General features: G+C 41.3%; 1 protein-coding gene across 1 annotated transcript in view; it reads left to right on the top strand.

Moving 5' to 3' along the window:
• Positions 1-15,351, top strand: part of OTUD7A (OTU deubiquitinase 7A) — a 201,619-nt gene that overhangs the window by 47,275 nt on the left and 138,993 nt on the right. The window lies entirely within an intron of this gene.

Below are 15,351 nucleotides of genomic sequence, written 5' to 3'. Positions count from 1 at the left end.
TATAAAACCGGCAGGCAGCCAGCCTATGGGCAGTAGTTTGCCAACCTGTGCTGTAGATTAAAAAAGGCTTGAGATCTGTCAAACAGTGATAATGTATGCACATTATTTGAATACTGATTCCAACAAACTAAAAAAGAAAAATTATAAGACAATCTGGGAAATGTGAGCACTTAACATTTACTGGATATTTGATGATATTAAAGAATAACTACTTTTAGATATGATATTTTTATTGTGATAGTGCTAAGAGAAATAAGATGCATACTGACGTGGATGGATGAAGTAATATCATGCAGGGGTTTTCTGGGGACAGGCGAATGGGTGGGAGAGGAGATGAAACAGTATTATCCATGAGATGCTTTTTATTAAACCTGAACAGTGGATGCAAACAGGTTTATTATAAGCGATGTACGAATGTTTCCATAATAAAAAGTTTTAAAACAGACAGCACCAGGAAACCTCCGCTTCCAGCCAAGATGAAGTATCAGAATGTGGGTGTGCCCTCCTGCCTAAAGAAGAAAATGATAAATATGATAAACAAGACACTGAACATTAGATAGTGAAGGACAGTAGTCCCCAAGAGATTGGAAACAAACAAGGTTAGTCCTATAATTGCCCAGCTCACTGCCTTGAGAAAGTTTCTAGTATGTGGTACAGGGAGGAGGAACCCAGAGGAAGCTTGCCCGACTCCACAATGGAAGGAGACAGAGCTTAGAGTCCCAGGAGTCCAGGAGGCTGGAGTCCACAGGTCAGAGCCTGAGAGAGGAGACAGCTACACAGAGAGAACTGCAGTGATTCACAGAGGGTTTGCCTCTGCTACTCCGCCAAGTGTCAGTCAGTGCCTGTGTGTGAGGAAGCTATGTGGAGCTGGGGAGAGAACCACCTAAGAGGATTAGAGGAAACAGTGCCTGGAGCTGATACTAAGCCATGGAAAGTGCCTGTGCTCGCCAGCCAGGCCGTACAAGCACTTGTACGGATCTTGCCTCAGTAATTGGGAATAATTAGCCCTGTAATAAAAACTTTTCTAGGGCTAGACACAGTGGCTCATACCTGTAATCCCAACACTTTGGGAGGCCAAGCGAGGAGGATCACTTGAGGACAAGAGTTCAAGACCAGCCTGAACAACATAGTGAGACCTCTGTCTCCACAAAAATCTTCTAAAAATTAGCTGGGCATGGTGGCATATGCCTGTTGTCCTAGCTATTCAGGAGGCTGAGTTGAGGAGATCACTTGAGCCCAAGAGTTCGAGGTTATGGTGAGCTATGAGCACACCACTGCACTCCAGCCTAGGCAACACTAAGACCCTGACTCTAAAAAAATAAAAGTAGGTAAATCACTCTGATCATACCTAATGAACCTTAAAAGCAAAAAGCAAGATTCAAAAGGATCAAAGTGAAATGGCCTCATTGCCTGACCCAAAGTTCTTGGTCTCACAGCCAAGGAAGTCAAGGACATGGCCACACCAAGGGTGAGGTTAGAGCAGAAGCAGAAATGTATTAGGTGAAAGAAAGATAACAGCTCTCTGCAGCAGAGAGGGGTCCCAAAAAGCATTGCCATTCAGCAGTGAGATGCAAGGGTTTTTTAAAGCTAGCTAGTGGGGAGGCAGTATCTTATCTACATAGGGTGTGAAAAACCAGTTAGGACCAGGTGTGCCATCTGCATAGAGCGTGAATCTCTGGCATCCTCCACCCCAACCTTTTATTATGCAGGCAGTTCTTTTGCCTGAGTTACTACACGTTGCTTTCCTACTGTGTGTGTGCTTAAAAAGGGGAGGTATAGCCCCCATGGTGGACACACCTGGCCCCAGGTACCCCTTTCTGTCTGTGCAGCTGCAAGCATCCCCCCATGCAAATTCCAGCTTCCTTATCTATGTTTGCAGCCCGGTCTTCGAGGCTGCTCTTTGTTGGAAAAGAAGTGATTTCCTGGGCTGCTTTTTGGTAGAAAGGAAGTTCTGCCAAGGGCTCTCTGCCCTAACCATCTGCCTGGCTGGTCTCTTTTTACCTCCTCTCTCAAGAGTATTTCCAAGAAATGTAACTTCATTCTACAACAAAGCTCAATCATATTTATAGAAATATAAACTTGTCCAGCACCAAATAATGTAAAAGTCTTGCTGTCTGGCACCCAATCAGAAGTTATCAGGAATGCAAAGTAGCAGGAAAACAGGACCCATAATGAGGAGAAACTGTTCAATCAAAGTCAAACCAGAACTGCTAGAGATGTTAAAATTATCAGACAAGGGCACTAAAAGTTATTATAACTGTACTCTATAGAATAGAATAAGCTACATACTGACATGGTGTTCAAATGTTTAAGTAAAGATATGGAAGATACTTTTTAAAGCCCGAGTTGAACTTCCTGAGATGAAGACTACCTCTGAGATGAAAAAGTAACTCAATGGAATTAACAGCAGATTGCTTATTACAAAAAAGAGAAAGATTAGTGAATGTGAAGACATAGCAATGGAAAATATCCAAAATGAAACACAGAAAGAAAATAGAAAGAAATATTAAAGGTATCAGTGAAAGCCAGCTGCAGTGGTGCATGCCTGTAATCCCAGCTACTTGGGAGGTTGAAGCAGGATGATTGCTTGAGCCCAGGAGTTTGAGGCTAGCCTGGGCTACATAATGAGACCCTCATCTCTAAAAAAATAAAATAATTAAAAATTAAAGCATCCGTGAGCTGTGGAAAAATGTAAGCAGCCTGAAATAAGTATAATTGGAATCCTTGAAGGAGAAGCATGAAAAACAGGAAAAAATTATTCAAGGAAACAGTACCTATAAGAAAATTTATAAGTTAAACACCTCTTATTAGAAAAGAAGCAAGGCCTCAAATCAATTACCTTAATTTTTATCTTGAAAACTAGAAAAAAAAGAGCAAATTAAACCCAGACAGAATAAATGAAATAATAAAGACCAAAACAAAAAACAATGAAACAGTAAACAGAAAAATAGCAGAGAAATTCAGTGAAACCAAAAGTTGATAAACCCATAGCCAGATAATCAGAGGAAAAAGAAGATACAAATTAACAATATCAAGAATGAACGAGATGACCTCAGTACAGATTCTCAAGATATTAAAAGGATTATAAAGGAATATTATAAACAATTATATGCCAATAAATGCAGCAACTTAAATGAAATTCACAAACTATTTGAAAGGTACAAAATACCAAAGCCTATGCAAGAAAAAAAATAATAAATGATTTGGATAACTCTATATTTATTAAAGAAATCCAAGTTGTAGTTTAAAACTTTCTCACAAAGAGAACTGCAAGCATCTATAGCTTCATTAGTAAATTCTGCCACACATATAAAGAAAAAATTATACCAGCTCTTCCAGGAAATTGAAAAGGGGTTATACTTACCAACTCATTCATTCTTTGCACCAACCTTACCCTAATACAAAACCAAGAAAGACTGCAGACAAATATTCCTCATGAAGAAAAATGTGAAAACACTGAAAAAAATTTTAGCAAATCAAATTTGGCAGCATATAAAAAAGGTACTACATCATGACCAAGTGGGTTTTATCCCAAGAATGCAAAACTAATTTAACATTCAAAAATCAATCAACATAATTTTCCATATTAACGAACTGAGAAACAGAAGGTACATGATCATCTCAATAAATGCAGAAAGAGCCTTTGGTAAAATACACATTCATTCCTGATTTTTAGAAAACACTCAGAAAACTAGAAATAGAAGAAGACTTCCTCAATCTTATATAAAGTATTTACAAAAAAAGCCTACAGCTAACCTGACACCTACCGATGAAATAAAGCTTTTCCCCAAAGATGAAGAGGGAGATAAGGATGCCCCCTTTCACCACTTCTATCCAACATTTTCCTGGATATTCTAGCCAGTGCAGTCAAACAATAAATTATAATTAAAACGCATCCAAATTGGAAAAGAAGAAGCAAACTGTCTTTATTCACAGGTGACATGATGACATACGTAACATATCCAATGGAATTTAAAAGCATTTTTTGGAACTAGTAAGTGAAGTTAGCAGTGTTGTAAGATACAAAATCAATATAAAGAAGACAATTGCATTTTTACAATTGCAATGAATAATTGCATTATTTTTTAAAATACATTTTAAAAGTACTTTATTCAATAGCATCAAAAATATGAAATATGAATAAATTTACAACTGAAACTTCAGAACATTGCTTAAAGAGATGAAAAACCTAAATAAAGGTTTAAATGGACCATATCCATGGGTCAAAAGACTCAATATTGTTAAGATGTTGGTTCTCCCAGATCACTTTAAATTCAGTACAATCTCAATAAAAATCCAAGCCAGCTTTTTATGTAGAAATTAGCAAGGTGACTTTAAAATTCACACATAAATCCAAGGACAAAGCATAAACAAAACAAACTTTGAAAAATTGGAATAAAGTTAGAAGGTGTATTAGTTAACTCTCACATGCTATGAAGAAATACCCAAGACTGGGTAATTTATAAAGGAAAGAGGCTTAATTGACTCACAGTTCCACATTACTGGGGAGGCCTCAGGAAACTCACAGTCATGGTGGAAGACAAAGGAGAAGCAGGCACCTTCTTCACAGAGTGGCAGGACAGAGTTAGTGCAAGCAGGGGAGATGCCAGACACTTATAAAACCATCAAATCTCGTGAGACTCACTCATTATTCACAAGAACAGCATGGGGGAAACTGCCCCCCATGATCCAATGACCTCCACCTGGTCCTGCCCTTGACATGTGAGGATTATGGGGATTACAATTCAAAGTGAGATTTGGGTGGAGACATAGAGCCAAACCGTATCAGAAGGCTAATAATACCTGATATTAAAACTCATAAGAGTACAGTAATCAAAACTGTGATATTGATCAAATGTTCAGCATGAGGACTATCCTTAATAATATTGCATTGTACACTGGAAAATTTGCTTTTAACACACACACACATACACACACATATGCACAAAGGGGTAACCATGAAATGATGAATAAGTTAATATGCTTAACTATAATAACCATTTCACTATGTATAAGTGTATCAGAACATCATGTCATATACCTTAATATATACAATAAAGTAGTTTTTTTAATGTAGAGAATTAGATCAATGAGACACATTAGAAAGTTAAGAAACAGTTCACACATATGGACAACTCATCTTCAATAAGGATACAAAAGTAATTCAGTGCAAAAAATAATCTTTTCAACAAATGGTGAAATAATTGGATTTTCATATGCAAAAGAAATGAACTTTGGTTTACGTCTCATTCATATGCAAAAATTACCTTAAAATGGATGGTATTGCTAAATATAAAACCTAAAGCTAAAAAAGTCTTCTAGAAAAAAACACAGGGGAAAAATTTTTATTTTATTTTTATTTTTTTTATTTCCATGGGTTATTGAGGAACAGGTGGTGTTTAGTTACATGAGTAAGTTCTTTAGTGGGGATTTGTGAGATTTTGGTGCACCCATCACCCGAGCAATATACACTGAACCCTATTTGTAGTCTTTTATTCCTGAGTCCTCAAAGTCCATTGTGTCATTCTTTTGCCTTTGTGTCCTGATAGCTTAGCTGCCACTTATGAGTCAGAACATACGATGTTTGGTTTTCCATTCCTGAGTTACTTCACTTAGCATAATAGTCTCCAATCTCAACCAGGTCGCTCAAATGCCATTAATTCATGAGAAAACCTTTTTAACCTTGGGTTAGGAAAAGATTTTCTAGACACAATACCCCATAAACAATCCATAAAAGAAAAAATTAATAAATTGGGCTTCATTAAAAAACTACTTTTTGAGGATAGTGTTAAGAGAATGAAAAGATAAACTACAAGTTGGAAGAAAGTACTGCAAATCATATGTCTGGTAAAGTACTTGTTTCTAGAATATGTAAAGAACTCTCACGACTCAATTATTTTTGTAAAAACTATCCAATTAAAAATAAGCAAAAGGTTTGAACAGACTTCACCAAAGAAGATACATGGATAGCAAATAAGCAGGTGAAAAGACACTTGACATCATTAATCCTTAGAGAAATGCAACTTAAAGCCAGAATGAGATAGCACTACACGCCTATGAGAACGACGAAAACCAGCAATACTGAGCATACCAGATCTCAGCAAGGATGTGGAAAAACTGGGAAACTTGTACGCTGCTGGTTTTGAATGGAAAGTGGTGCAGCAACTTTAGAAAACAATTCGGCAAGTTCTTCAAAATTAGACATGTACCTATCTATGTACAATCCAGCAAATTTTACTCCTATTTAAGAAAACTGAAAGCATTTGCCCATAGCAAAGCTTGTACACAAATGTTTTTAGCATTCTTAGTAAGAGCTAAAAACTGGAAACAACCTAAATGCCCATCACAGGTAAACGGGTAAACAAGTGGTAGTAGATACATGCACTGTAATGCTGCTCGGCTCTCAGTCCAAAGGAGTGAATTACTGATATGTGCAACAACAGAGATGACTCTCAAGATAATTACATGAAGTGAAATAAGTGAGATTAAAAAAAACCCGACATATTGTACAATTCCACTTATGTAAAGTCTAGGAAATGCATACTGATCTATAGTGACGGAATGCAGGTCAGTGATTACCTCAGACAGGGCTGAGGGCAGCAGTGAGCAGCAGGGATTACAAAGCAGCTGAGGAATCTTTTGAGAGTGGTAGACATGTGTGGTATCTTGTGGTGATGGCAGACCTCAGAGGTATTGCAGACTCAGTTCCAGACCACTGCAATAAATATAGCGATAAGGCAAGTCACATGAATGTTTTGGTTTCCTAGTGAATGTAGAAATTATGTTGGCTAGGCCCAGTGGCTCACACCTGTAGTCCCAGCACTTTGAGAGCCAAGGAGGATGGATAGCTTGAGCCCGAAGTTCCAGACCAGTCTGGGCAGCATGGTGAGACCTCGTCTCAAAAAAAAAAAAAAAACTACAAAAATCAGCCAGGTTTGGTAGTGCATGCCTGTAGTCCCAGCTACTGGGGAGGCTGAGGTGGGAGGATTGCTTGAGTCCAGGAGGCAGAGATTGCAGTGAGTGGAAATCGTGCCAGTGTACTCCAGTCTGGGTGACAGAGCAAGACCCTGTCTCAAAAAAAAAAAAAAAAGTTGTTTACACTATTCTGTAGTCTACTAAATGTTCACTAGCATTATATCTAAAAAATGCACATACCTTAATTTAAAAAAATACTTTATTGCCAAAAAATGCCAACACTCATCTGAGCCTTCAGTGAGTCATAATCCTTTTGCTGGTGGAGGGTCTTGCCTCGATGTTGATGGCTGCTAACTGATCAGGGTGGTGGTGGCTGAAGGTTGGAGTGGCTGTGACAATTTCTTAAAATAAGACAATCATGAAGTTGGATGCATTTGATTGACTCTTCCTCTCATGAAAGATTTCTCTGTAGCATGTGTGATGCTGTTTGATAGCATTTTACCCACAGTGGAACTTCTTTCAAAATTGAAGTCAGTCCTCTGAAACCCTGCTGCTGCTTTATCAAATAAATTTTGTAATTTCTAAATCCTTTGTTGTCATTTCAGCAATGTTCACAGCACCTTTACCAGGAGCAGATTCCATCTCAAGAAACCACTTTGCTCATCCATAAGAAGCAACTCCCCAACTCTGATCATGAGATTGCAGCAATTTAGTCACATCTTCAGACTCCACTTCTAATTCCAGTTCTCTTCCACCACATCTGCAGTTAATTCTTCCACTGAAGTCTTGGACTCCACAGAGTCATCCATGAGGGTTGGAATCCACTTCTTGCAAACTCCTGTTAATGTTGATAATTGATAATTTGATAATTCCTCCCATGAATCACAGATGTTCTTAATGACATCTAGAGTTGTGAATCCTTTCCAGAGGGTTTTCAATGTACTTTGCCCAGATCTATCAGAGGAATCACTATCTATGGCAGTTATAGCCTTAGAAAATGTATTTCTTAAATAATAAGAGTTGAAAGTCAAAATTACGCCTTGATCCGTGGGGTACAGAATGGATGTTGTGTTAGCAGGCATGAAAACATTGATCTTGTACATCTCCATCAGAGCTCTTGGGTAACTAGGTCCATTGTCAATGAGCAGTAATATTTTGAAAGAAATCTTTCTTTCTGAGCAGCATGTCTCAGCAATGAGCTTAAAATATTCAGTAAACCAAGGTATCAACAGATGTGCTGCACCCAGGCTTCTTTGGTCCTATTGAGCACAGGAAGAGTAGATTTAGTGTCATTCTTAAGGGCACTAGAATTTTCAGAATGATAAATGAGCATTGGTTTCAACTGAAAAGTCACCAGCTACAATTGTCCCTGTCTGTAGAAGCTTTGAAGCCAGGCATCGACTTCTTCTCATCTAGCCTAGATAACATCTTCTTCCAATAGAGGGCTGTGTTGTCTACACTGAGCATCTGTTGTGTAGTGTAGCCACCTTAATCAGTGATGTTAGCTAGATCTTCTAAGATCTAGAGATCTTGCTGCAGCACTTGCCACTTTCCCAGTGCAATAACATAAAATTTTTATGTTATTGAAAATGGCTTTTTTCCTTAAACCTCATGAACCAACCTCTGATAGCTTCTAACGTTTCTTCTGTACCTTCCTCACCTCTCTTAGTCTCCGTAGAATTGAAGAGAATTAGGGCCTTGCTCTTGATCACGCTTTGGCTTAAGGGAGTATTGTAACTGGTTTGATCTATCCAGACCACAGACCACGGAAACTTTCTCCATGTCGGCAATGAGACTGTTTCACTTCCTTATCATTTGTGTATTCACTGGAGTAGCACTGTTAATTTCTTTCAATAATTATTCCTTTGCATTCAAAAGTTAGTTAACTGTTTAGTGTAAGAGGCCTGGCTTTTGGCCCATCTCAGCTTTTAAAATGCCTTCCTCACTAAGCTTAACCATTCCTAGCTTTTGATTTAAAGTGAGACATGAAACTTTTTTTTTTTCGTTTGAACAACTTGACATTGTAGGGTTGTTAATAGCCTAGCTTTAATGTTGTTGTGTCTCAGGGAGTAGGGACGCCTGAGGAGAGGGAGACAGGAGAATCACCAGTCAGTGGAGCAGTCCGAATACACACAACGTTGATTAAGTGCATCGATGTGTGTGGGTGTGGTTCGTGGTGCCCCAAAACAGTTACAACAGTAACACCAAAGATCACTGAGCACAGATCACTGTAACAGATATAATCCTAATGGAAAAGTTTGAGATATGATGAGAATTACCAAAATGTGGCACAGAGATGCACAGTGGGTGCGCGCTGTTTGAAAAATGATGCCGATAAACTTGCTCAGCACAGGGTTGCCACAAACCTTTAATTTGTAAAAAGAAAATGCAGTGTCTGCAAAGGGCAATACAGTAAAGCACAGTAAAATGAGGTGTGTCTGTATGTACACGTGTCGGCTTCTCAAATTGTAAACTTAAATATGTGCATTTTATTCAGTGTCAATTGTATAAAGCGATTAAATTTTTAAAAGGACAGATGCAGACAGCACCTGGCGTCTGGGATAAGGTGTATCATTTTCCTCTTTATGGTAGGAACAGCCATGCCCCCTGTTTTCAGGCTGCTGGAGACCAGCCGGCAGGTGGGGGGCAGTGGCTCTCTGTGCCAGTCCTGGGCATGCAGGTGGCAGTGCAGGGAGTGCCTTTCCCACATAGCCCCTGTTTGCAGCCATAGCTGTCCCTGCAGAAACTGGGCAGCTTGAAGTGAATTAACAAGACAGTTTTCAGATCTTCACTTACTTCCGGGTCTCACATGTCACATTTAACCTCCAGTTACATCGACTTTTTCAAACCCACTTAGGCATCTTAGAATTTTATCATTTACATTCTTTTATGTTGAATCAGAGAGTTGTAGTACATGCCCACTGTCTGCTTTCTACACGGGGTTGGAGTCAGCGCCTTCACACAACCTCCTGGGAAGCACCAGGCGCCATCCTCGGTGCAGCAGCAAGGCAGTGTCAGGGCTCTCCGCCCCCACGTCTCTCCCCACCTGCTTCCATGGGCTGCTGGGAAGGATGTTTGGGTGGGAGGTCTTTGTGTTTTCAGGCAGGAAATATTATTTGCTCCGCTAGCCCAAGCCTTCCTAATTTACTGTGCAGTCTTCAACAAGTTTCTTGATCTTCTTGCTCTCTGTTTTCTCATCTGTAAAATTGAGGGCAGTGAGCAAGGTGACCTGTAGGTCCCAGGAGCACCAAGGTAGTGCTGTATTTAGTACCAGGTTTTTCTCAGAGGAAATGGGGGCTACTTGGGGTCAAAACAAAGGATAGTCTTTCTAGATAGGGAAAGACTAGCGGTGGGTCAAAACTTGCCAAGAAGGACTATGAATAGAGCTTTGCCTGTGGCTTAAAAACTTTGGTCACAGACTTGGAGGGGCTCAGACCCCTCGCTTTAGAAGGCAGAGACCAAGAACCACTGAGGACCTAGGACTTGCTGACAGTGTCTTTGGAGTTTAAGGGGGAACTGAAGTGAGAGGTGATTTCCTTCCTGTCACATCCAGTGAGGCTGGGAATGGCTGGGTGCCAGAGGCAGGTCCCAGAACGTGGGAAGAGTCCTGTCTGCGTCTCCAGGGTCCCGACCTTGAGGAAAGCTTGCTGTCCCTGTGTCCTGCCTCACACTCCCTTTGGTTAAAGGTTTCACTCAGAGCCCAGTGGAAACCTTCAGGAAAAGAGGGCCCCAGACAGGGGCCGGGACATTGGGGAATCCTTGGGTGGTTTCTGTGTGGGGCGGCCCTGCTCTGGGAAGCACAAGGGAACAGGACTCCATCGCCGTCCTCAGGGCACTCATTCCCTGGTGCAGACATGCAGGAGCATCGCCTGCTGTGTACAGGGCAGATGGCACTGTGCGGGAGAAGCCTGTAGGAAGGGAGGCCTGGAGGGAGGAGGAGGGAACTCCGCCATGAGCATGCACGGAGCTCCGTGAAGGAGGGCCTGGACAGACAGAGGCCTGGCGGGTGGAGACGGGTGGAGAACATCCCGGCAGAACACACAGCGCATGCTGTGGCATGATGGCAGGAACGTGCATGCTGTGGAAAGGCAGGGAGGAGGTCCAGGTGCCCTGGGAAGAGCGCGTGTAGGGAAACGTCATGGAAGAGGAGACGCCGAGGAAGACCCGACGCGGGGTCATGGCTGGTTTGCATGCTGTGGGGAAACTGCCATAGACTGGCTTTGTCAGCGGTGGCAGAGAGAGGGGGTTGCGTTTTTCTCTTTTCAGTTTGCTTTTGGGATTTGCCTGTCTCTGGAGAGTGGCTGTGAACTCCAGCCCTGGCCTGACGGGGCTCCAGGGGAGGTGGAGGTGGCTATGCATGTTTATGATGTGCCTTCACGGGCTGCTTCTTTATCCTGGCAGATGGCAGGATCCCTGTGTCTGGCCTGGGCCTCGGTCTCTCACGGGAGACTTGTTTACCCTGTCAGATACCCTTGAGTCTCTGGTCTGTGTCCGGTGTAGTTATTTATTTAGCCTACCAAGATAGCCACTCTCTGGGACACTTCTGAATTTGGAAAGAAGTTAGGTTCAGGTGTGTTGGTTGAGTGCGACACAGAGGAGGCCACTCAACAAAATGTATGAAATACCAGAAGCAGTGAGTTCCTTGGGAGAAGAGGGCAGCACGCTCGGCTGGGAGAGCTGTCAGGACCTGTGTGCTCACCAGCGGGTGGGGAGCAAGAGAGATGGAGTGTGGGCCCTGAGGGCTGAAGCCTTTATGGGGTCCAGGCCATCACCCCAGCAGGTTCCCCACAAGCAGTTGTAATTTGTCGGGTTAGAGCAGGGAGGCATAAGTTACAGGAGGCCATGCTGTGAGCGAGGGGTGATCATTGCAGCATATGTGGGCAGTCCATGTAGGGTGTGAGCGTCTGCAGAGTGGGTCAGGTAGGTTGCATCTAGCTGTCCCTTAGGGACATGGTCACCGAGAGGCAGCTATATAAGGCACATCTCTGGGTCGACCATTTTGAGGGCCTGGGAAGAGGTGGAGACCTGGAAACTTTCAAGGGTGATTAAGCCCTGCTTCTGGTATAAGAAAGTCCAACATATATTCAAAATAGGTACCAAGAAAGCATATCATTATAAGAATTCACTGCAGAGGATCATCTGAAGGGTCTGAGGTGAGAAATGAATAGCTAATGTAGAAGCTGAAGAGGCATCCACAGGAATTATCTCTAATGAACTGGATCTCCCTCCGAGATAGAGATCAAAATTGCTTTAAAACAAATACAGGCCAGCTGCAGGGCTAACACCTGTAATTCCAGCACTTTAGGAGGCCAAGGCAGAGAATCATGTGAGGCGAGGAGTTGGACCCCAGCCTAGGCAATATAGTAACACCCTGTCTTCACTAAAAATACAAAAATTAGCCAGGTGTGGTGGTACACACCTGTAGTCCTGGCTACTGAGGAAGCTGAGGCAGGAGAATCATTTGAACCCAGGAGGTCAAGGCTGCAGTGAGCTATGATTGCACCACTGCAATCCAGCTTGGGCAACACAGTGAGACCCTGCCTCAAACAAAATTATATTCTGATTATCTGAGTCCATTAACACGTTGTCCAAATGGATTTTTCTAGCTCCTCCAAGTTACAGATAGTTCCATGCACACAGAACTCACCGCTCTCAAATATTGTCCCCACTAGTATACTATTAAATGTTTCAAACACGCAGAAAAGATGAAATAATTGCCCAGTGAACACCATGTACCCACCACCTAGATTCTACAATTAACATTTTACCCTACTTTCTTTATCACGTATATGTACCTATCCATCTATCCGTTCTTCCATGAATCCATCAATTCATCTAATTTTTTATGTATTTCAAAATAAGTTGCAGATATGTAGCTTACATTTCACCTCAAATGTTTCTGCCTGGCTATTATTAACTGGACTATAATATTTGTTTTTGGTTCTTTTTTATGGTAAAATATATGTGCAATGAAATACACAAGCCTTAGGTATGCCATTAATAGGTTTTGACAAATAGACACACCTTGTGTCTGAAACTGTAATAAAAAAATTAAACACTAATTTCCTTTCAAAAAGTTTCCTCACTTCTTTTCTTAGTCAAAATCCCTCTCCACCTCAGCCCACCCCTAAGCAACCATTGTTCTCAATTTTTTTTTTTTTTTTGCATTCCTAGATTGGTTTTGCTTGTTCCGTAACCTCGTGTGAATGAAAGTGTACAGTGTGCACTGTTTGTGTCTGGTTTCTCCACCAAGCACGTTTCTGAAAGTCATCTATGTGGAGTATATTAGCAGTTCGTTTCTTTTGAAGAAAGAATGAAGTGTGCTAAGTAGTGTTTCATTGTGTGGCTATACCACAGTGTTTTGTTTGTTTGTTTGTTTGTTTTCATCCATCAATATTTGATGGGCATCTGAGTAGTTTCTAGGTTTAGCTACTATCAGTAAAGCTACTACATACATTTCTGTAAATGTCTTTTTATGGAGATGTGGCTTTGTTTTTCTTGGGTAAACACCTGTGAGTGAACTCTGGATCCCAGGTAGATGTAGCCGAGTCATAAGCAGGTGTATGTTGAGTTTTACAGAAACTGCTAGACCTTTTCAATTGTGTTTATATTGTTTTATACTCCCACTGTAACAACATACGAGAGTCCTGGTTGTTCCATCATCTTTGACTTTAGTGTTGTCAGCTTTTTAACTGTAGCCGTTCTGGTGCATTTGTATGTCATTCCATTGCAGCGCTTTTTTTTTTTTTTTTAATCAAGAATGTTTAGTCAAAGTCTCTTATTGCCGCATACAAAATCATCCCAAAATTTAGCAGCCTAAGACAACCATCATGTATTTCTTACACCACTTCTGAGGATCATAAGTCCAAGTGTGGCGTCCTTCTCAAGGTTACAGTCCAGCTGGGACTGCAGGACCTTCTTCCAGCCCCACTCACGGGGCTGCTGGTGGCCTCAGTTCTTCACTGGCAGTCAGCAGGAGACCTCAGAGCCTCACCACCGCCTCTTCCTTGGCTACCCGGGCAACCTCATAAGTCATCAGTTGACTTCCCTCAGAGTGAGTGATCAGAGAGAGATAAAGAGCTTCCAGTGGAAGCCACAGCCTATCATGGAGTAATCTCAGAAGTGACATCCCATCACATAGGCTATCATCCATCGGTCATACAGACTAACCCTAGTATGAAGTGGAGGGGGCCACACAGAGGGATCCTTGGGGGCTATATTGGAGGCTGGCCACCCCGCGGGGAGACGGTAGAAGCAGCCGCCTCGGGGAGGCAGATTGTAGTCAGGATCCATAGGAGCAGCAGGGAGCCCATGTGTTTCTGTGAAGTCTGCTGAAGCCAGTCAGAACATCCTGAGCCTGACTTACCACCCTTCTCTGGCCTGCTGCGGTCATGCAGCTGTAACATGGTGGTATGAATGAATGAAACAAGGTATCCACAACACTGAAATGGAACATAATAGGGCCTGAACAGAGGACAGTTATGAATATTTCCATACAAAATGCAGTTTTATGCCCTTCATCAATGGTCATTTTCTCTCATTTTACTTTTGAAGACTAGATTTGCCAGAGTCTCTCTGGGGCCAACCCAGTACACCACTGAGAAGCTCTTGGAAAAAGCCAGCTTTGTCATCATTTTGTTTTTGTTTCCTGATATTTGGAAAGTTTTCTTCCTTCTGTTTCTAAGTGTCCTCTACCTAACTAGTCATGGTGACTCCTTGGATAGTATTCTCCATGGTTTGTTGTGAAATATTAATGCTTACATTGCAATCTTGCAGCTTTCAGCAGGAATTATTTTTCTGATTGTAATCAGGCCTCTAAGAAGAAGCACCACTGATTTTAATTTAATGTTAAATTTGTACTAAGACTGAATCATAATGCTTAGACTAATCTAAATGGTGCAAATGTATAAAACTACATGTCCATGTGCTCAGTTCCTGCTTGTTTATGTTTTGTTATAAAGTAACAGCTTTTTAACATCAAATATATTCCTAGTAGCCACCTTACACTGACACTGCAAAACCTATTACAAAGCAAAGCCAACAAGATAAAGTCAAAATATTTCAGTTTCTTACTGAAGTATTGCATACCTCTAGAAATTACAACATCACTGTGTAACTTAATGAATTCTTAGAAAGTGTAGCATCAGTGCAGATATCATTGAAATCAAATCAAACTATGACTATCAGCAGCCAGAAATCTCTTTGCTTCCCTCTTCCTATCACAACACCTTCTTTCTCCCCAAAGGTAACCACAACTACAGTCATGGCTGCTAACACCTTGGGTTAGGCTTTCCTGTGCTTAGGCTTTGTATACATGGAATCATGCAGTATATATTCCTGTGTGTCTGCCTTCTTTTGCACGTAGACACATAGATATAAATGCATATAAGTCTTGCCAGAGTTATTGATTATTCTTTTTTTCTCTTTTTCTTTTTT

Source organism: Mandrillus leucophaeus, unplaced genomic scaffold, assembly GCF_000951045.1.
Source record: "Mandrillus leucophaeus isolate KB7577 unplaced genomic scaffold, Mleu.le_1.0 Scaffold631, whole genome shotgun sequence".
NCBI lineage: Eukaryota > Metazoa > Chordata > Mammalia > Primates > Cercopithecidae > Mandrillus > Mandrillus leucophaeus.
Note: the sequence above shows the minus strand (reverse complement) of the source record. Positions and strands in the feature narration are given on the sequence as shown.